General features: G+C 40.3%; 1 protein-coding gene across 4 annotated transcripts in view; it reads left to right on the top strand.

The window, feature by feature from the left end:
• Window positions 1-15092: 15092 nt before the first annotated feature.
• The window catches only part of CHL1 (cell adhesion molecule L1 like), a 193696-nt gene continuing 192776 nt past the window's right edge, over window positions 15093-16012 (top strand). For all 4 annotated transcript variants that reach the window (XR_012657127.1, XM_032794614.2, XM_032794616.2 and 1 more), the window contains exon 1: window positions 15093-15240. The gene's annotated coding sequence lies outside the window, so the exon portion shown is untranslated. The remainder of the gene's footprint in view (window positions 15241-16012) is intronic.

The following is a 16012-nucleotide window of genomic DNA, read 5'->3' as shown; positions in this document are numbered from 1 at the left end:
ATAAGAGCCTTCTTACATGTTCAACCTGAAATACAAAAATATTCAAAATCAGCCTTGTTTTGACCACTCATGGACCAATAGTGGTTCATCATTAGAATTTCTGTGTGTCCAGAAAGTCTCCGTTGTTACTTTTTATAAACTCATTGCTCTGTCTTGTTACCCACAAACATTTTGAAGCTACAGTTTACTGGTGAATTTTAAGTTCAAAAGATCTTCACTAATGAGAAAACACACAGGTCCAATCAGATGACATTTCCCATGTGGTTATTAGTCCACTTCTCATCCCTAGGGTATTCCATATAAACTTGTATGAACCAGTGAGACTGTTCATAACCCCATTTCTTGGTTAGAGGCTTCCAGTGAAAACTTTTTGAACTTCAAGATGTGGGAAACTGTTCTAACACACACAATTTTCTCACCCATTTCTCATTTGAAATCAGAAGCATTGTGACATCTTTCATACTCATTATCAGCTACTCAAATGTGTATGGTACACTGTTCTCACTGCTATATATATATTCTATCTAGAATACAAGTATGGTACAAAACTTTTATCTAACTCATAAAACTTAAAACAAAAGTATTGTAATAATCAATAATAATATTAATCTGTACATCAAATTTGAATATAATTGTTCGGTTATGTATCATCTTGATTTGTATGTAAATGAAATAAAACATGCAACCAACACATCCATACAAACACACACACTGATTGTATTATTAGATACATATTAACTAGGATCTATTTCATCAAAATTAAAGTAAAATGAAATGTAAAAAAACTCACTTGATTCTTTGGGTTGATTGATCTATCTGTTCTCAGTTGCTCTCATAGAGCCCAGTGATGTAAACAGAAACATTCCCACTGGGTGTATGTGCAGCAAAAAGAGGTTATCATTTGAATCTATATGTGAGCCAAACTACCTGCGTGATATGACGAGAGAAAGTGTAGCTGTATTAAACTTGATTATTTTTAATTGATCTCTTACTTGTATTATGTCTGATAGAACGGGATATATTGTGTTATGGACCAATGAATTGGGACTTAGGACTTCTGGCTTCTATTCCCTGCTTTCCCACTGACCTAGCTGTATGCTTTTGGGCAAATCACTTCACCCCATGTTCATCTTGCTTATTTAGACTGTCAGCTATTAGGGAAGGGACTGTCTCGCTAAGGGAATGTCTACACCATGATCTAGGGGCCTGATTCCCAGCTCGCATAGACGTATTCATGCAAGCTGTCATTGGAGCTAGCATTCTAAAACTAGTTGTGTAGCTACAAGAGTAAAGGCAGCATCAACAGCATCACAGGCTAGCTGCCCTGCATACATACATGCCTGAACCCCATGAGTAAGCACTTGGGATGGCTAGCCCCTGCCATCACTTGCCGCTGGCCATGCTTCCATGGCTGCACTATTATTTTTATCATGCTATCAGATGGGAGCTGGCACGAGTAGGTCTGTGCAAGCTGGGAATCATGTACACAAATAAAAAACATAATATTATCACAGTGCTTGCCTAAAATCTTTCTGTGAGCTGTAATCTATTCTCATTCTCTTTAGACTGAAAGCTCTCCCGGGTAGGACCAAGTCTTCTTCTGTATCTTACACAGCACCAAATAAACTGTCAATTAGTAATAAATAAAATAACAATAATTAATGACTGGATGAATGCCAGAGATGTTTGTGGACAGTTCCTGGTTCAGATTAAGTTGACGAGGATTGCACTACAACATTTGTAAATTTAGTCCCTTATTGAATACATTAGTGACATCAGCAGATCAAATAGCATTTAAAGTCTGAAATATAGGATCAGATGCTAGCCAAAGCATTGGTCTTGCACTGGCTTCAGTGCAGTTTTGTGCAGTCAGAGGAGTCCATCAGGATGCATCAGTTGCAAGGTCATGGCCCATCCCTGCATCTGCAGGGAACCTCATTACTCTGATGCACACTGGCAGATTAATTTGCAGTTGATAGGGAGTCAGAATACAAAGCCTATCTTCAGAAACTGTTCAAGTTGATACCTATGTCTGATTTAGCTTAGAAATGGAAGCGCTACTTCACCTGTAGATACCCAAACTTTAACAAGGACATAAACTCAAACCAGCTGCAATTTTATATACTATAATCTCTCTCTGTCTCTCCATCCCTCCCCCCTTCCCCCTTGGATAAACAGGTTATCTTGTGGAGGATACATTTTTAATGACTTGTATCTGTTTCTGTATGACTTTGATCTTACTGCAATTGCTGCATTTAACATCCCTGTCTCTGAATTTTCACTTGAATCCAATCTCTTGGGAATCAGGGTTGAAAACAAAGTCATCCATCTTCAACAAATATACATTACATCTACTGACTGCAGCAAGGAGAGAAAGTGTGATGCTTTCTGCAAAATGGGAGGACAATATAACCACCGAACCCTGCAGGAGGTTTATTTATTCTGGAAAGGGTTGCAATCATGTGGGCGAAAACAAAATACTTAATGAGTCTATATTTTATCTGTGCTCTGAAAATATTCTAACAAGCACATATTAAAACCAAACCTCTTTGACATATTTAAGCACATTGTGGCAAGGGAATCATATAACACTAGCAAAGGACGTTTATTCCAAGAAACATAAAAGGAATAAAAAATGGTAAGGGTAACCACACAGCTTTGTACATGAGAGAGAGTATATCCCATCTATAGACAATTCCTCTTAGGAAAGGTCCCTATTTTCTGTTGGTGCTCACTATCATCCGAACAGAGATATGGCTTTCTTGCATTCCTGTCTAGAGTTTCAATGTTGGCATGGGGATTCCTTTCTTTATTGGTCATACAATGGATGTGTGCAATTCATCAAGCATGGATCATATGCTAGGCTGTGTTCACAGACCTTTTAAGAAGTTGGTTTTTTCAGCAATCACCATGAATACCTCGCAGAGGAACTTGCGGCCGAAAGTAGATGTACTATTTCTTTTTTTGCCATTACGTCTCTATTCATTTGTCTTATATAATACATTTAGCTCATAAATGAAGCAAGATACTTTAAAAGTATACAGTCCAGTGATATATTTTATCAAAGCACTGTCAGGGTAATACAGATGAGCACAGCAAGAAAGCAGATCACAGAAGGATTGAGAGAGCAATTGCAATGAATTTAGAAAAGCTGTTGAAAAAGTCTATAGGGCAAATCCTCAGTTGGTGTAAATTATTATAGCTGCATTGACTTTGAGGAGAACTCATTGGAGCTACGATCATTTAGACTGAGTATCTGCTCCATATCTTTAAAGCACTTTGGAATAGAGCTCAGCCATGACAGCCCAGAGAGCATTGTCAAACCCAACACCAAAGAAAAAGATCTCATCCAACTCGTCTGCATTTCCAATAAATACTTCGGACCCACATTTTCTTAATACCAGTCATTGCACTATATCCACTATCAGTGCTACAGGAATCTGCTTTGTTTGAAGAGTCATAGATTATAAGGGCAAAAGGGATTTTTGTGATCTATTCTGACTTCCTGCATAACACAGGCCATAGGACTTTTTTGAATTGATTCCTGTTTGAGCTAGAAACATTGCCAATCTTCATTTAAAAATTGCCAGTGATGGAAAATCACCTTGGTAAATTGTTCCAGTGGTTAATTACCCTTACTGTTAAAAATGTGCACCTTATTTCTAGCCTAAATATATCTTACTTCAAATTTGAGCCAGTGGACCTTGTTCTATCTTTGCTAGACTGAAGAACCCTTTCATTACAAAAATTCTGTTCCCCGTATAGGTATTTACAGCTTGTGATCAAATAACCCTTTACCCCAGTGTTTATCAAACAGTGGGTTCCGATCCACCAGTGAGCCATGAGCACGGTCTAGGTGGTTCTCCCCACGTCACTCCTTGTCCCGTGCATGCCCCAGAAACATTGCCCCTGCACTGTCACTTCTGCTGGTCTGGTGCAGCAAACAGTGGCGTGGGGAGTGGGATCCGGGCAGCAGCAGCACAGAGGAAGCAGATGGAGCTAATGAGCAAACAGCAGTCTGGTAGTGATTATGGCCTGGTGGTGGGGAGAGAAGGCTGTGGCTACAGGAGGGGGCAGGGCTATGAGAGCAAAAACGAGGGGGCTAGGGGAAGCCAAGTAAAGAGTTTGGGGGCTGGGTTTGTGGAGGGTTGAGGAGGAGAGTAGGGAGCTGAGAGTAGCAAAGCTTTTGATACGGTCTCCCACAGTATTCTTGCCAGCAAGTTAAAGAACTATGGATTGGATGAATGGACTATAAGGTGGATAGAAAGCTGGCTAGATCCAGGCTCAATGGGTAGTGATCAATGGCTCAATGCCTAGTTGGCAGCCATTATCAAGCAGAATGCCCCAGGAGTCTCTCCTGGGGCTGGTTTTTGTTCAACATCTTCATTAATGATCTGGATGATGGGGTGTATTGCACCATCAGCAAGTTTGCAGATGACACTGAGTTGGGTGCAGAGTTAGACAGGGATGGGGTCCAGAGTGACCCACACAAATTGGAGGATTGGGCCAAAAGAATCTGATGAGGTTCAACAAGGGCAAGTGCGGAGTCCTGCAGTTAGGTTGGAAGAATCCCATGCACTGCTACAGGCTGGGGACAGAATAACTAAGAGGCAGTTCTGCAGAAAAGCACCTGGGGATTACAGTAGACAAAAAGCTGGATATGAGTCAGCAGTGTGCCCTTGTTGCCAAGAAGTCTAATAGCATATTGGGCTGCATTAGGAGAAATACTGCCTGCAGATAGACGGAAGTGATTATTCCCTCTTATTAGGCACTTGTGGGGCCACATCTGGAGTACTGCATCCAGTTTTGGGCCTCCCACTACAGAAAGGATGTGAACAAATTGGAGAGAGTCTTGCGGAGGGCAATGAAAATTATTAGAGGGCTGGGGCACATGACTTATGAGGAGAGGCTGAGGGAACTGGGCTTTTGTAGTCAGCAGAAGAGAAGAGTGAGGGGAAATTGGTAGCAGCCTTCAACTACGGAAGCAGGGTTCCAAAGAGGATGGAGCTAGGCGGTTCTCAGTGGTGGCAGATGACAGAACAAGGAGCAATGGTCTCAAGTTGCAGTGCACAACATCTAGGTTTGATATTAGGAAAAACTATTTCACTAGGAGGGTGGTGAGGCACTGGAATGGGTTACCTAGGAAGGTGGTGAAATCTCCATCATTAAGAGGTTTTTAAGACCTGGCTTGACAAAGCCCTGTTTGGGATGATTTAAAGGGGTTTGTCCTGCTTTGAGCAGGGGATTAGACTAGATAACCTCCTGAGGTCTCTTCCAATCCTAATCTTCTATGATTCTAATACTATATTGCAAGTTACAAGATTTTTTAATAAATTAGTTTATGTATCTTTGTTTCACTAAGTCGATTGAGCTTTCTGAGTCTTTCAGTATAAGGCACGTGTTCTGATCCTTTGTGTTCCTCATTTTTATGTGTTTTCTCTGAACCCACTTCAATTTTTTAAACATCCTTCTTGAACTGTGGACACCAGAATTAGACATAGTATTCCAGCAACAGTTGCATCTGTGCCAAATACAGAGGTAATATACCTCTCTAGTCCTACTTGATTTTCCCCTGTTTATACATCCAAGGACTTCACAAGTCCCTTTGTCTGCAATTTCACACCGAGAGCCCATGTTCAGCTGTTTACCCATAATGACCCAAAGTCTTTTTCAGAGTTATTGCTTCTTAGGATGGAATCCCCCATTCTGTAAGTATGGCCAACATTCTTTATTCTGAGGTGTATGGTTTTACATTTGACATATTGCTTATTTGCACACAGTTTACTAAACAATCCAGATTGCCCTGGATTAGTGACCCATCTTCTCAATTATGTACCACTTTTCCAATCTTTGTGTCATCTGCTATAACGATTTTATGTTTTCACCAGATTATTAATAGAAATGTTAAATAACATATGGCTGCAAACCAATTTCTGTGAGACCCCACTAAAAATTGCTGAGTGGAAGATTCAGAACCTGTATCAGGACTAACAGATGTAATTTCCCACATGGGCACATCATTTGGCACGTTATTTTCAGCATCTCCAGTATTTGCTATATTTTGTTAATTTAGCTTTAAGGGGTTTCTCTGGGCTCCAATAATATCAACTTAGAGTTGCATTTTTGGTAAAATCTCCTGGGTAAAGAATTGGAAATATACTTGACTTTTTGCTAAACGTTTTCCAATTATTGTCAGAGATATTCATAGTTCTTCTTCCTACTTTTCTGGAGTCTAAGGTTCAAAGGGCTCTGAAAAGAGCTAAGCCATTTATGTGTGTTCTTTGCTACATGAGAATTGCCAATATTTTTTTTAAAGTAATACTTTATTGGAATGCAAGTTACTACGCACTATTGATTTCCTGCTTATGTTAATAACTTTGCATGATTGTTGATACATTGGACTGCATGACAAAGACATTTCATAATTATGATGTAGTTTTGAAGGCTGCCAGTTTCCTGAATATCATTAGGTCTTTTTTTTTCTATATCTTTATCTACCCAGTAGTCTTTGCAAGTGACCTGAACTTTAATTGGAAAGTGTGGATTGTTCCAGGCAGTAGCTAACAGCAAGTTGTCTAGATTGAATTTAGTTATGTTCTTGACATCCTGGATATGGAGGTCTGGGAAAGTAGACACGTGAATGCAAGAGCTCCAAATGGTTCAGTCAACATTCTATCTATTCTTATCCAAACTGGGATATAGCTAGTTTTAAAAAAAATCAAGCCACGTTGTGAGAGGGTAGGTGCAGAAAGCTAAATGGTATAGGTTTCAGAGTAGCAGCCGTGTTAGTCTGTATCCGCAAAAGAACAGGTACTCTTGTTCTAAATAGTACAGGTGATCACATTTGTCCAGACAGCTATGTTTTGTTTTTTGTTTTTATTTATTTTATTTTCTTCTTCACACCTTATGAGATCAGTGAGGTTGTTTAATTTCCTATAGAGAAACAAAATAATAATATCTTGGCCAGTTGTCTGTAATGCTTAGTGGGGGTCTTCACTGGTATTAATTCTAGGTTATATTTTCCTTTTTTACAGTTGTGACCCTACTCACTATTGACAGTGATAGCTGAAACCATCTTTGCATATTGGTTTTGTATTATGGTGTGATCCAAATTCAAATAATTCTGAGTGGAATGTTGTGCCCACACCTTTTCTCCCAAATATATAATTGCTTTGTGTATATGGAAGAGTAGACATGAGTACTGTATGGTATAAGTCTGGCTTTTGGATGTATCTGTTCAGTTTGAATTATTCCAATTTAGAAGGAATCCCAAATATAGAGGAAAATGGATCATTTGAAGCCAATAAAAGTGAAATTAAAGAGCCTGGATTATTTGGTAGAAGGAAAATATCTTTTCAGAGACTGATCTTAAATTATGTTTATTGACGGAGATGCCTTTAATTTTTGGCCGCTATCTTATTCACAAGGGTGATATCATAGTACCAATCATTAAGACTGATGCAAATAGGGAAAGTTTTCTATGCATGTTAAGAAGACTGGACTGAATCCAAATTTTCTTAGCACTTACATTGAATAATATTGTTTGATCCTGTCAAAGGCCTCGTCAGCATCAAGAAACAAACCTATAGCTGGAGGCTGGGATTTTCAAAGGGCCTAAAGGAAAAAAGCACCCAAATCCTTGAAATTCAATTGGTGTTGAAAGCCTAATCGCCTTGGGCCCCTGTGAATCTCAGCCAGAATGCCTAAACATTGTGCCTGGTCCATGAAATATTTTTCATATGTTGCCTTGGTAGCCTTTGTTTTACAACCCCCACCTGGAAACCACATATAAGTATAGGAGTAACCTCAATGAGTTTTGTCCCTTATAATTTGTCTGGTGTCTAACCTTCCAAGTTCAGAAGGAATATGTGTTGTAAATGTCCATAGCTCTCCCCTTTTTATCTTTCTTATAAGTAAGATCAATGCCATACTCATGTCATGAGACAGAATTCCTTTTCGATAAATGTCCTTGATCACTTTTTTTAGGATTAGTATCAGCTGTGCTTGGAATGTTTTAGCAAAGGCAGCTCCAAAGGCACTTTCACCTGGAACTTTTTCTGCACTGTGCTCCTGTACAGCATTCTCAGCCTCCTGGAATGGTTTAAATCTGTCCAGCAGATGCATCTGATCTTCCCGAGACGGCATGTTGACCTCAAGTTTATTCATGGGGTTCAAACGTCCAAATAACTTAGTTTGTAAGTGCTATTAATTAAATGGTTAAAAATGGTAAGAAATTGATGGCTGTTTTAACTATCGTGGTTTGAAAACTATTAATTGCTGGGAAGGCCAGGTAATAATCAGTGTTTGAGTATTTCTGTTCTCTTTTTACAAATGGGAGCACTAGTTATAGACTGTAGCCATACCACCTGAAGTTGTCTGTCTTCACCCACAAAGCATCATTTAGCTGGATCATTATGTATAAGGAGGAAGACCCTTACAAGGGAAGTGACATTGAAGGTATAATAGCCGCCCTAGTCCCCCAATGTGATGCTACCTTGAATAAGACTTTTAAACAAGGTTCTGACTTCATGTGGTTATGACATATCCAAGGGTACTTTTTCCACAAGACTAAGAGCTCTTGTGCCTTAATCCACATCTGGGAATCTGGCTATCTTCTGACTTTGTACAATTCCCTGGTAGTGCTGGTTAGAGAAAAGAAAAAAGAGAGAAAATGAAGAACTCCTTACATAGTCATGTGGTACTATTAGTGTTTTCACCTGAAAGGTGGCTACATTTCTGTGGTGGTTGAAGAAGCAGTGTTAAATTTTTGCTTCAGTGTGTACAGTTTATAAAGCTCTTAGGAATCTATTTTAATATAAGATCATTTTGCAAGTTTCATAACGAAACACCTCTGTTCAGAACACCTCCTCTTATCTTTATTGTACAGGGATTGTATTTTAACTTTCAAGTACATTCAGGTTGTGCTTTTTTTTAAAAAAAAAGAGTGGAATTCATCTAGGGCCAGATCCAGTTCCTATTACTGTCAGTGGAGTTTTTCCATTTACTTCATTGTAAGTTGGATCAGGCCTCCTGAAAATGCCATATGATATTAATAATCATTGTTAAACTTAGGGCTTTATCAAATCTTGCATCATCTGATAAAGTGTTTAAGATATAACAGTCAGATGTATGCTTTTGAAATAAGGAACATTTCTCAACAGGAATCTTACAGGTACAAAATATTACTCAATAGTACTATATTTACCAATTTATATTTATTATTCTCTAAGCTGCCATATTATGAAACCCTGAAATATTAGCCTCAATGTTCTTTTGAGTTTTCAGAAGAGGATAGTAGACTCATTCATCTTGGCTGTTTCTACCATATTAGTAGCAGTAACGTTATTTTACATTTTAAATTGCATTTTAAGTGCTATATTTTAAGCCATGTAGCTTTATTTATTATGCTTTGCTTTCAGATGCTAATTTTGGATATTTTGCATTCTAACCAGCAAGGAGTGAGTGAACTATAATTTTAATTATCTATTCTCAGTCATGTAATGATAGTAAAATTTGGATCTGAAAGGAGTGTTCTCAGACTGATCTAACTGGCCTGATCACTGTGAAAAAGTGCTATCCTTAATTGGCCTTCTGAACTAGAATCTTACTATCAAACAATATGAAATGCCAATATTATGCTAAAATGCGGTATCTAAATGCATCACATTAGCAAAATACCGGTTTAGTGTTCTGATTTCAGTATGACAGTATTAGTTGGCCATCACATTACAGGTTTTGTATTCTGTGGTAGTATCCACACTGCTGTTTTCTGAAGGGTATGAAAGCTTTTTTGGGGAAGGAGGCAATCTGTAGTTTAGTTGTCCAAATTGGTTTCAGAATGGAATCACCTAAGGATACAGTATTGGGGTAATTCTGTTTTTTTACATTGCAGAAAAAAATCTGCCTGATTCCTCTGAAGTTATAAAGTGGCAACAGAGACTTTTTTTGGGTTGTGTGTGTTTTCAACTTGTGTTATTCCATAATGGCTTTTCTTTATAAAGTGAACTTGGCTCATTCAGAGACACATGAATAGGCACACTTTGTTCTGGCACACGGTTGCCAGGAATCTCTATTTCCATATCAAACCCTTGGTTCTGTAGTTCCATGCTAAAAGCTGGCAAACACCAACTAGATAACTGGGCAATGCACCAAAAGGAGAAGGACTCTAGGGAGGAGGGACTAACTACACTGAGGCAGCAAGTCTATCCTTTCAACACATGCATGTACTTGGAACTCATACTGTGGAGTTACTGTACCGTACAATTTGGATTGAAGTGTTTTGTTAGGAATGTCACTATTACTCAGTACAAACTACCCCCCTCTACTCCCCAGAATGTTAAAGGTCTCACTTAACCCCCCTCAAAAGCAAGTAATGTAACGTACCATAAATTACAACCAGAGACTTTTGTATTAATGCAGAAAAGAGCCTTCCAGACAATTCTAGTGCCATGACTAAGTTCTCTGAGAAAATAGATTTTACTTGAGATATGTCTTCTAATTAAGGGGATACCATCAGCTTAAAAGTCACAATTCTTTCTACCTGCTATTGTTACAAGTGACACCTAGAATCACTGTAACTGGAAGAGATGACAAAAACAATTTGTTTCTTTTTCATAAATACTTTTATGCATTTTGCAATTCTTTATGCAATTTCATTTAGCCAACTTCACTGTTTCCCTTATATAATCAGTTAATTAACCTTTGCCTCTATTGTTTATGTGAGTTTTTCATAAGAGATTAAACGTTTTTAAAAGTAGGAAAATGTGACTGTAAAATCACAAAAAATTGGCACCCTGACTCAAGTAGGTGTAGTATCACCTGAAACTACTTTTAACTCATTTTAAAGTTGACTAGATTCAAGCTGATGGTGTCCCTATCAGTAAAAATCCAACTTTTTGAATCAAAGTCAATAGCAGGACTAGAACTTAAGTTTCTAACTTCCCTGAAGGAGCACCAGATTTGTCAGACAGGCCAATGATCTCATCTATCTACAGTAGCAAAACCCTCTTGTTATGCACCTAGTCAACTGTGCAATCTTGTACTCAGTGTTTTTTTAAAAAAAAATCCTTCATGACCCCCTCAAGTAATCAATTTATGCCCTGAAGCATGAGATTTGATTACCCTCGTTATTGTCTTACCTTGCATGGCTACAAATATTATTAGCAGTCATAAAATTATCTGGCCTTTAGAAAAACAGCATAGTTTTAAAAGGCCACAGCATTTGACTTAATGACATCTGAAGACTGAATTCCAAGGGTTGATTGTAAATGTGTAAAATGGCATGTCCTTCTATTTGTTTTAAATTTGCTGCCCTTTAATCTCATTGACTTTCACCTTGTTCTTATTGTGAAACAGGAAGTAAGCAGTTTTCATTATGCCCCTACTGTAACTTTCACTATGCCAGTCAAGACCCTTAAAGCTTTCTGCCTTTCAAAGATAAAGGTGAGTGCTTTATATTAGTACACATATTTATTTTTGAAAGGAACTCATAAGATGTGCACCAGTCATCACCTTGCCCTCTTTGCTCTATGTTGTATCTCTTTCCCTGTTCCTTTATCTCTGCTTTTCCTTTTAAGATTAAAAGCTCTTTGGGACTGGGGATGTGTCTTCATATGTGTTTACAGACTTCCTAGAATATTTTGAGTGCTTCTGTAATATTTTTAATAAGAGCAATAATCATCATTTGAATTGGTATAATGGCTACAATTGAACTGTACTTCATTGGTTACTCTCAAAATTCTGTAATTCATGTGACACTCTGAAATGCTGGGCTGAAATACAATTGGAAAAAAAAGTCATTCTCATAAAATGTTTGTAGGCATGATGTTACTTAAGCCAACCGATCAACTTCTCCATCACCATTATGTGTTTCTCAGAAATGTTGCTTTGGGGAGTAATACTTCTAGGAATTACATCAAATTGTGGCTATGTTATCAGTAACAAAATGCATTCCGGTGTTGGTGTTCCTACCTACTCATACACCTCAATGTTTCTGAGATTGTTTGCACTCAGAAATACATAATCTTTCTAAACAACTATACACCACAGTTGTGCATGTATTGACAATCATGGGCAGAATGATTCTTCCTCCAAAGAAGACATTATCCAGCTGTTCTCTTATCTCAAGTACTGAGCACTCATATTGGGAGCCTGAAGATCCAGGTTCTAACCTCTCACTCTCATATATGACTTTGAAAATGGCCTTTTTGAATGATAACTTAGTACATGAAAGTAATAGCTATTTTTTAAAATAAAGTCAGATATAATTCGACTCTCTTTGGCAAAACCTTGAGCTAAATTACCTAACCTTTTATTCTGGCATTTGATTTGGGAAGACAATACATATTTAATGTGTACTATATTTTTAAAATGCAATCAATGGGCAAAAATTTAGCACCTGTGAAAATCAAGCCACTTTCATGTAGGTGTTTAGTATGAATGTAAGAGCCTATATTTAGGCACCTGGGTTTGAGAGATTTGGCCAATGTTCCTATCTGTGTGTCTCTAGCCAAATGGATAATATTTTGAAGCACATCTTTTATTTTCAGGCAAGTAATTCAGGGAGAGAAGAACCATCTGTTTAGAAGTACCCATGTTACTGAACTGTTTTTGTTTTCTTCCCATATTGAGAATGATTTGAGTGCATGTAACACTTGGTCATTTTCATTATTTGCTGAAGTCTGAAGGATGATAAAATATATCTATTTAAACCACATCTAAGAAAAACTGTGGCCTCCAAATAGAAAAGTTTTTCACTAGTGTCTTATCTTAGTATTAATAACATAGTTTGCATTATAATTGTAAGCCAATTATTTATTTAGCTGAAATATTCTTGATTGTTTTACATCTATCTATCTGGTTTTTTGTTTTCTACAGGCAAGGGAAAAATAGGCTGAAACCCAGAAAAATGAGCAAAGGAGTCAGTCTTTTCAATGACACTGTGAGTTAACACAGCAAAGCTGGGGCTAGAGATTAACCAACCATGCAGGTGAAGCTCTGAGAAGTCAGAGAATCAGCCCACTCTTGGCTTCCGCTGTGTGTATAAGGAAATGGCTGATAACGGGTGTAGTCTGCTATTTGACTCCAATGCTGATGCTGGGCCTTGTGGATTTATAGTGCATTCATCATTAAGGGCCCTAACACTGATAGGAGATTGCTTTACTGATATCTCCAGTATCTATTCACATTAGTTTGTGGAGGTTTCTTGCGCATAAAGGTGTGAAAGCCCGTTGCATGAGTTCTCAGGTGCTTTGGAGAGCAGTGCCGTGTAAATGTGGCATTTTTTTCATTATGTTTGGACTGAATATACCCACAATCAGCAAATAGACTTAGGCTTTAGCTGTGACAGCTGGATCCAGTGTCCACATTAGTCAATGGAAAAACTCCTGTTTACTTTGCTGGGCTTTGGGCAAGGCCCTAATTGCAGATAAATCTAGGAATTCAATATTTTGACTTTTACAAGCAACCAAATCTTCACTCCCTTGCACAGAGGTAGGTTATTCCCTTCTGCATCTGCTTGTAAATTTCAGCAACCTTATAGTCACAAATTGGCTGAGTTACAGTTAGAGACAATTCTGTCTGTATATTGGTTGATTTTACGTGATTGAAATGTAAACCATAGCACTGACTCAGTACAGATTTTTCCATTCAGTTTCCTGATCCAGAACAAAAATTATATTACCATCTTTCTTATTAGCTTGCAGAATTTCTCTCCTACTACCTCATTTGCTTTATAACATCTTTTCCTCAGCCTAATGTGGCATTTTATTCACTTCCTGTCCAAAAATAATCTCACCTAAACAATTTTGCCTGAGGTGGACAACAGTGGTTCCCTGGTACATCAACACTTTCTAATTGTTACTATTTAAAAAATCTGTAACTCCAGTGGTAGTAATCCCCATGAGTGCTAGCCCTCCACTCAGTCTAGTTTTATGGCTTAATGTGCGTTTATAATCATTTTTGTTCATCACATCAGACCAAGCTCAGAGAGGGAAAAAATGGAAAGGTCACATTTCCGAGGCAGTGGTGAAGTAGGAAACTGTAAGAGAAGTCTAAGCACTCAGAAAATCCCCTCCCCTCTTTCCTGGGTAAAATCTTTTAAGAACATGGCTGACAGATTGGTGATAGTTTGTCTTCGCCTGTCTAACACAGGGGAAAATCCAATGTTACTCTATGGAATATACAGGTTATTCAAGGAAAATACACAGAGGTAAAAGTCAATCTTTCCACTCTTTCAATGTGTTCCAGAGATTCCAAATGCTCACTAATTCAAAAGAGGTTAATTTGGCTAGGTGGGGAAAAGAAATGTAGAGGGAGATGGAGAAAAACGATTATGTAAGGAGTCTCAAATGATGTGGGATTAATTAACTTTCAGAACACTCTGAATTTAACGAATCTGCTATGATAATAATTGTTTACAGCACCTGCCTTGTATGGGGAGGGTATAAAGTTTTGTCTCTGGTGGAAAAGGGAGAGGTCTGATTTAGATGCAAGAAGAGAGTCTGGTGTTATATTTAGTCCCAGTGATTTAATTAACTTAGGTAGTGGGCTCTCCACCACCTCCCTTGGTAGTTCCCTCCATTATTTGAAGAGTCTTGCCAGTTGGTTTGTCATCCCCCCTCCCAATTCAGCCATTATTTTCCTTTTCTTGATTTTGCCCCTTTTCTTCCAGTTATATGTAAACTGCGGTTTTCGGTTGTGCCATCCATGGGTACAGTTATTGAAGAGGACCACTTGTGCTCAAGAATATGCCATTGTGTCTTCTGGTGGTGGTCTCTGAGGCACCGCATCTCCGGGGCTTCTGAAGCTGGGTCCTTAACATAGGCTCCAAAGGTCCCTTGTTGTAGCTTTCAGCTCTTGGCCCCTGATTATCAGAGGGGTCCTCGGGCATCTCCACAGGGGTGCTGGGTACTGCCGCATCCCTGGCTGGAATAGTAATAGCAGACACCAAATGGGTGGGCTCCAGCAGCAGCACCCTCACTGTAGAAACTGTGCCAGCACTCAGGGAGTTTGGGCTCGCTGTTCCCCGCTCTCCACGGGCTCCCAAGCCTCCAGGGAGGAGGAGGAGCAGGAGGAAGAGGAAAGTGTGAACATGCTGGGACGGCACCCTGCGCTCCTCGCCCTCTGGCAGCTGGGGAAGGAGACAGGAACCTAGCCACAGCCGCCGGGAGAGAGGGGTGAGCCTCAGCCGGGGGAAGAGGCACCCAGCGCTGGAGCCAGGGGATCCCCGATCTTCCCAAGGTACGGCTCGCTCCCCACCTCAAGGGCCTGCCCTCCCGCGGCTCAGCCCGGCCGCTGATCCGGACTGCGGCGGCCCGAGGGAGCGGCTGCATCAGGTGGGGGAGCTCCCCACCTGCCTTAGAGTGGGGGTGGGGGCTCTGGCTGCCTTGCAGACTGCTCCCCGCCTTGCAGCTGAATCGGGTGGGGGGGGGAGGAATTTGCCCCCTCCCCGCCGCCCCCCTTTATGCGGGCTGGCTTTCGCTTTGCTGAGGCTGCCCCAGATCCCTCGGGAGGAAGGCAACAGCTTCCCGCTGCTGGAGAGGGGCGTGTGCTGGGGAGCTGCAGGCTGCCACCCTCCCCTGCCTGTGCGGGTGGTGGGGAGCGCGAGCTGCTGGGCCAGCTCCAGTGTGTGTGCGCGAAGCCGGGGGAGATTTGGGAGGTTTAGGGGCTCGTTGCCATGACTCCCGGGAAGCTCCGCCGAAGGAGATATTGATGCCGGTCACGGAGGGAGCCTTCTTCCTTTCAGCGCGTTTCCCCGTTTTTTGGCTGGGGAGGGGGGAGGAGGCGAAGTGATTAATTCGGAGCGCTGGGACTGGGGAGCTGCTGCCCACGAACGCAGCCCCAGCCGGGCGCCTCTCCCTTTCCCCGCGAACTCCGGGCTCTTCCCGGCGGGGGACGCAACCCTCCCCGCGGCGGACCAGCAAGCCCAGGTACTGGTTGGGTAGGGGTGTGGCTGGGCGCGGGTGGAAGGTATGAAGTGGGGTGGGGGCATTTTTCTTTGACAGAAGGTTAA

The sequence above is a fragment of the Chelonoidis abingdonii genome, chromosome 17 (assembly GCF_003597395.2).
Source record: "Chelonoidis abingdonii isolate Lonesome George chromosome 17, CheloAbing_2.0, whole genome shotgun sequence".
Taxonomy (NCBI): domain Eukaryota; kingdom Metazoa; phylum Chordata; order Testudines; family Testudinidae; genus Chelonoidis; species Chelonoidis abingdonii.
The sequence above is the reverse complement of the archived record's forward strand: the minus strand, read 5'-3'. Positions and strand labels throughout refer to the sequence as shown.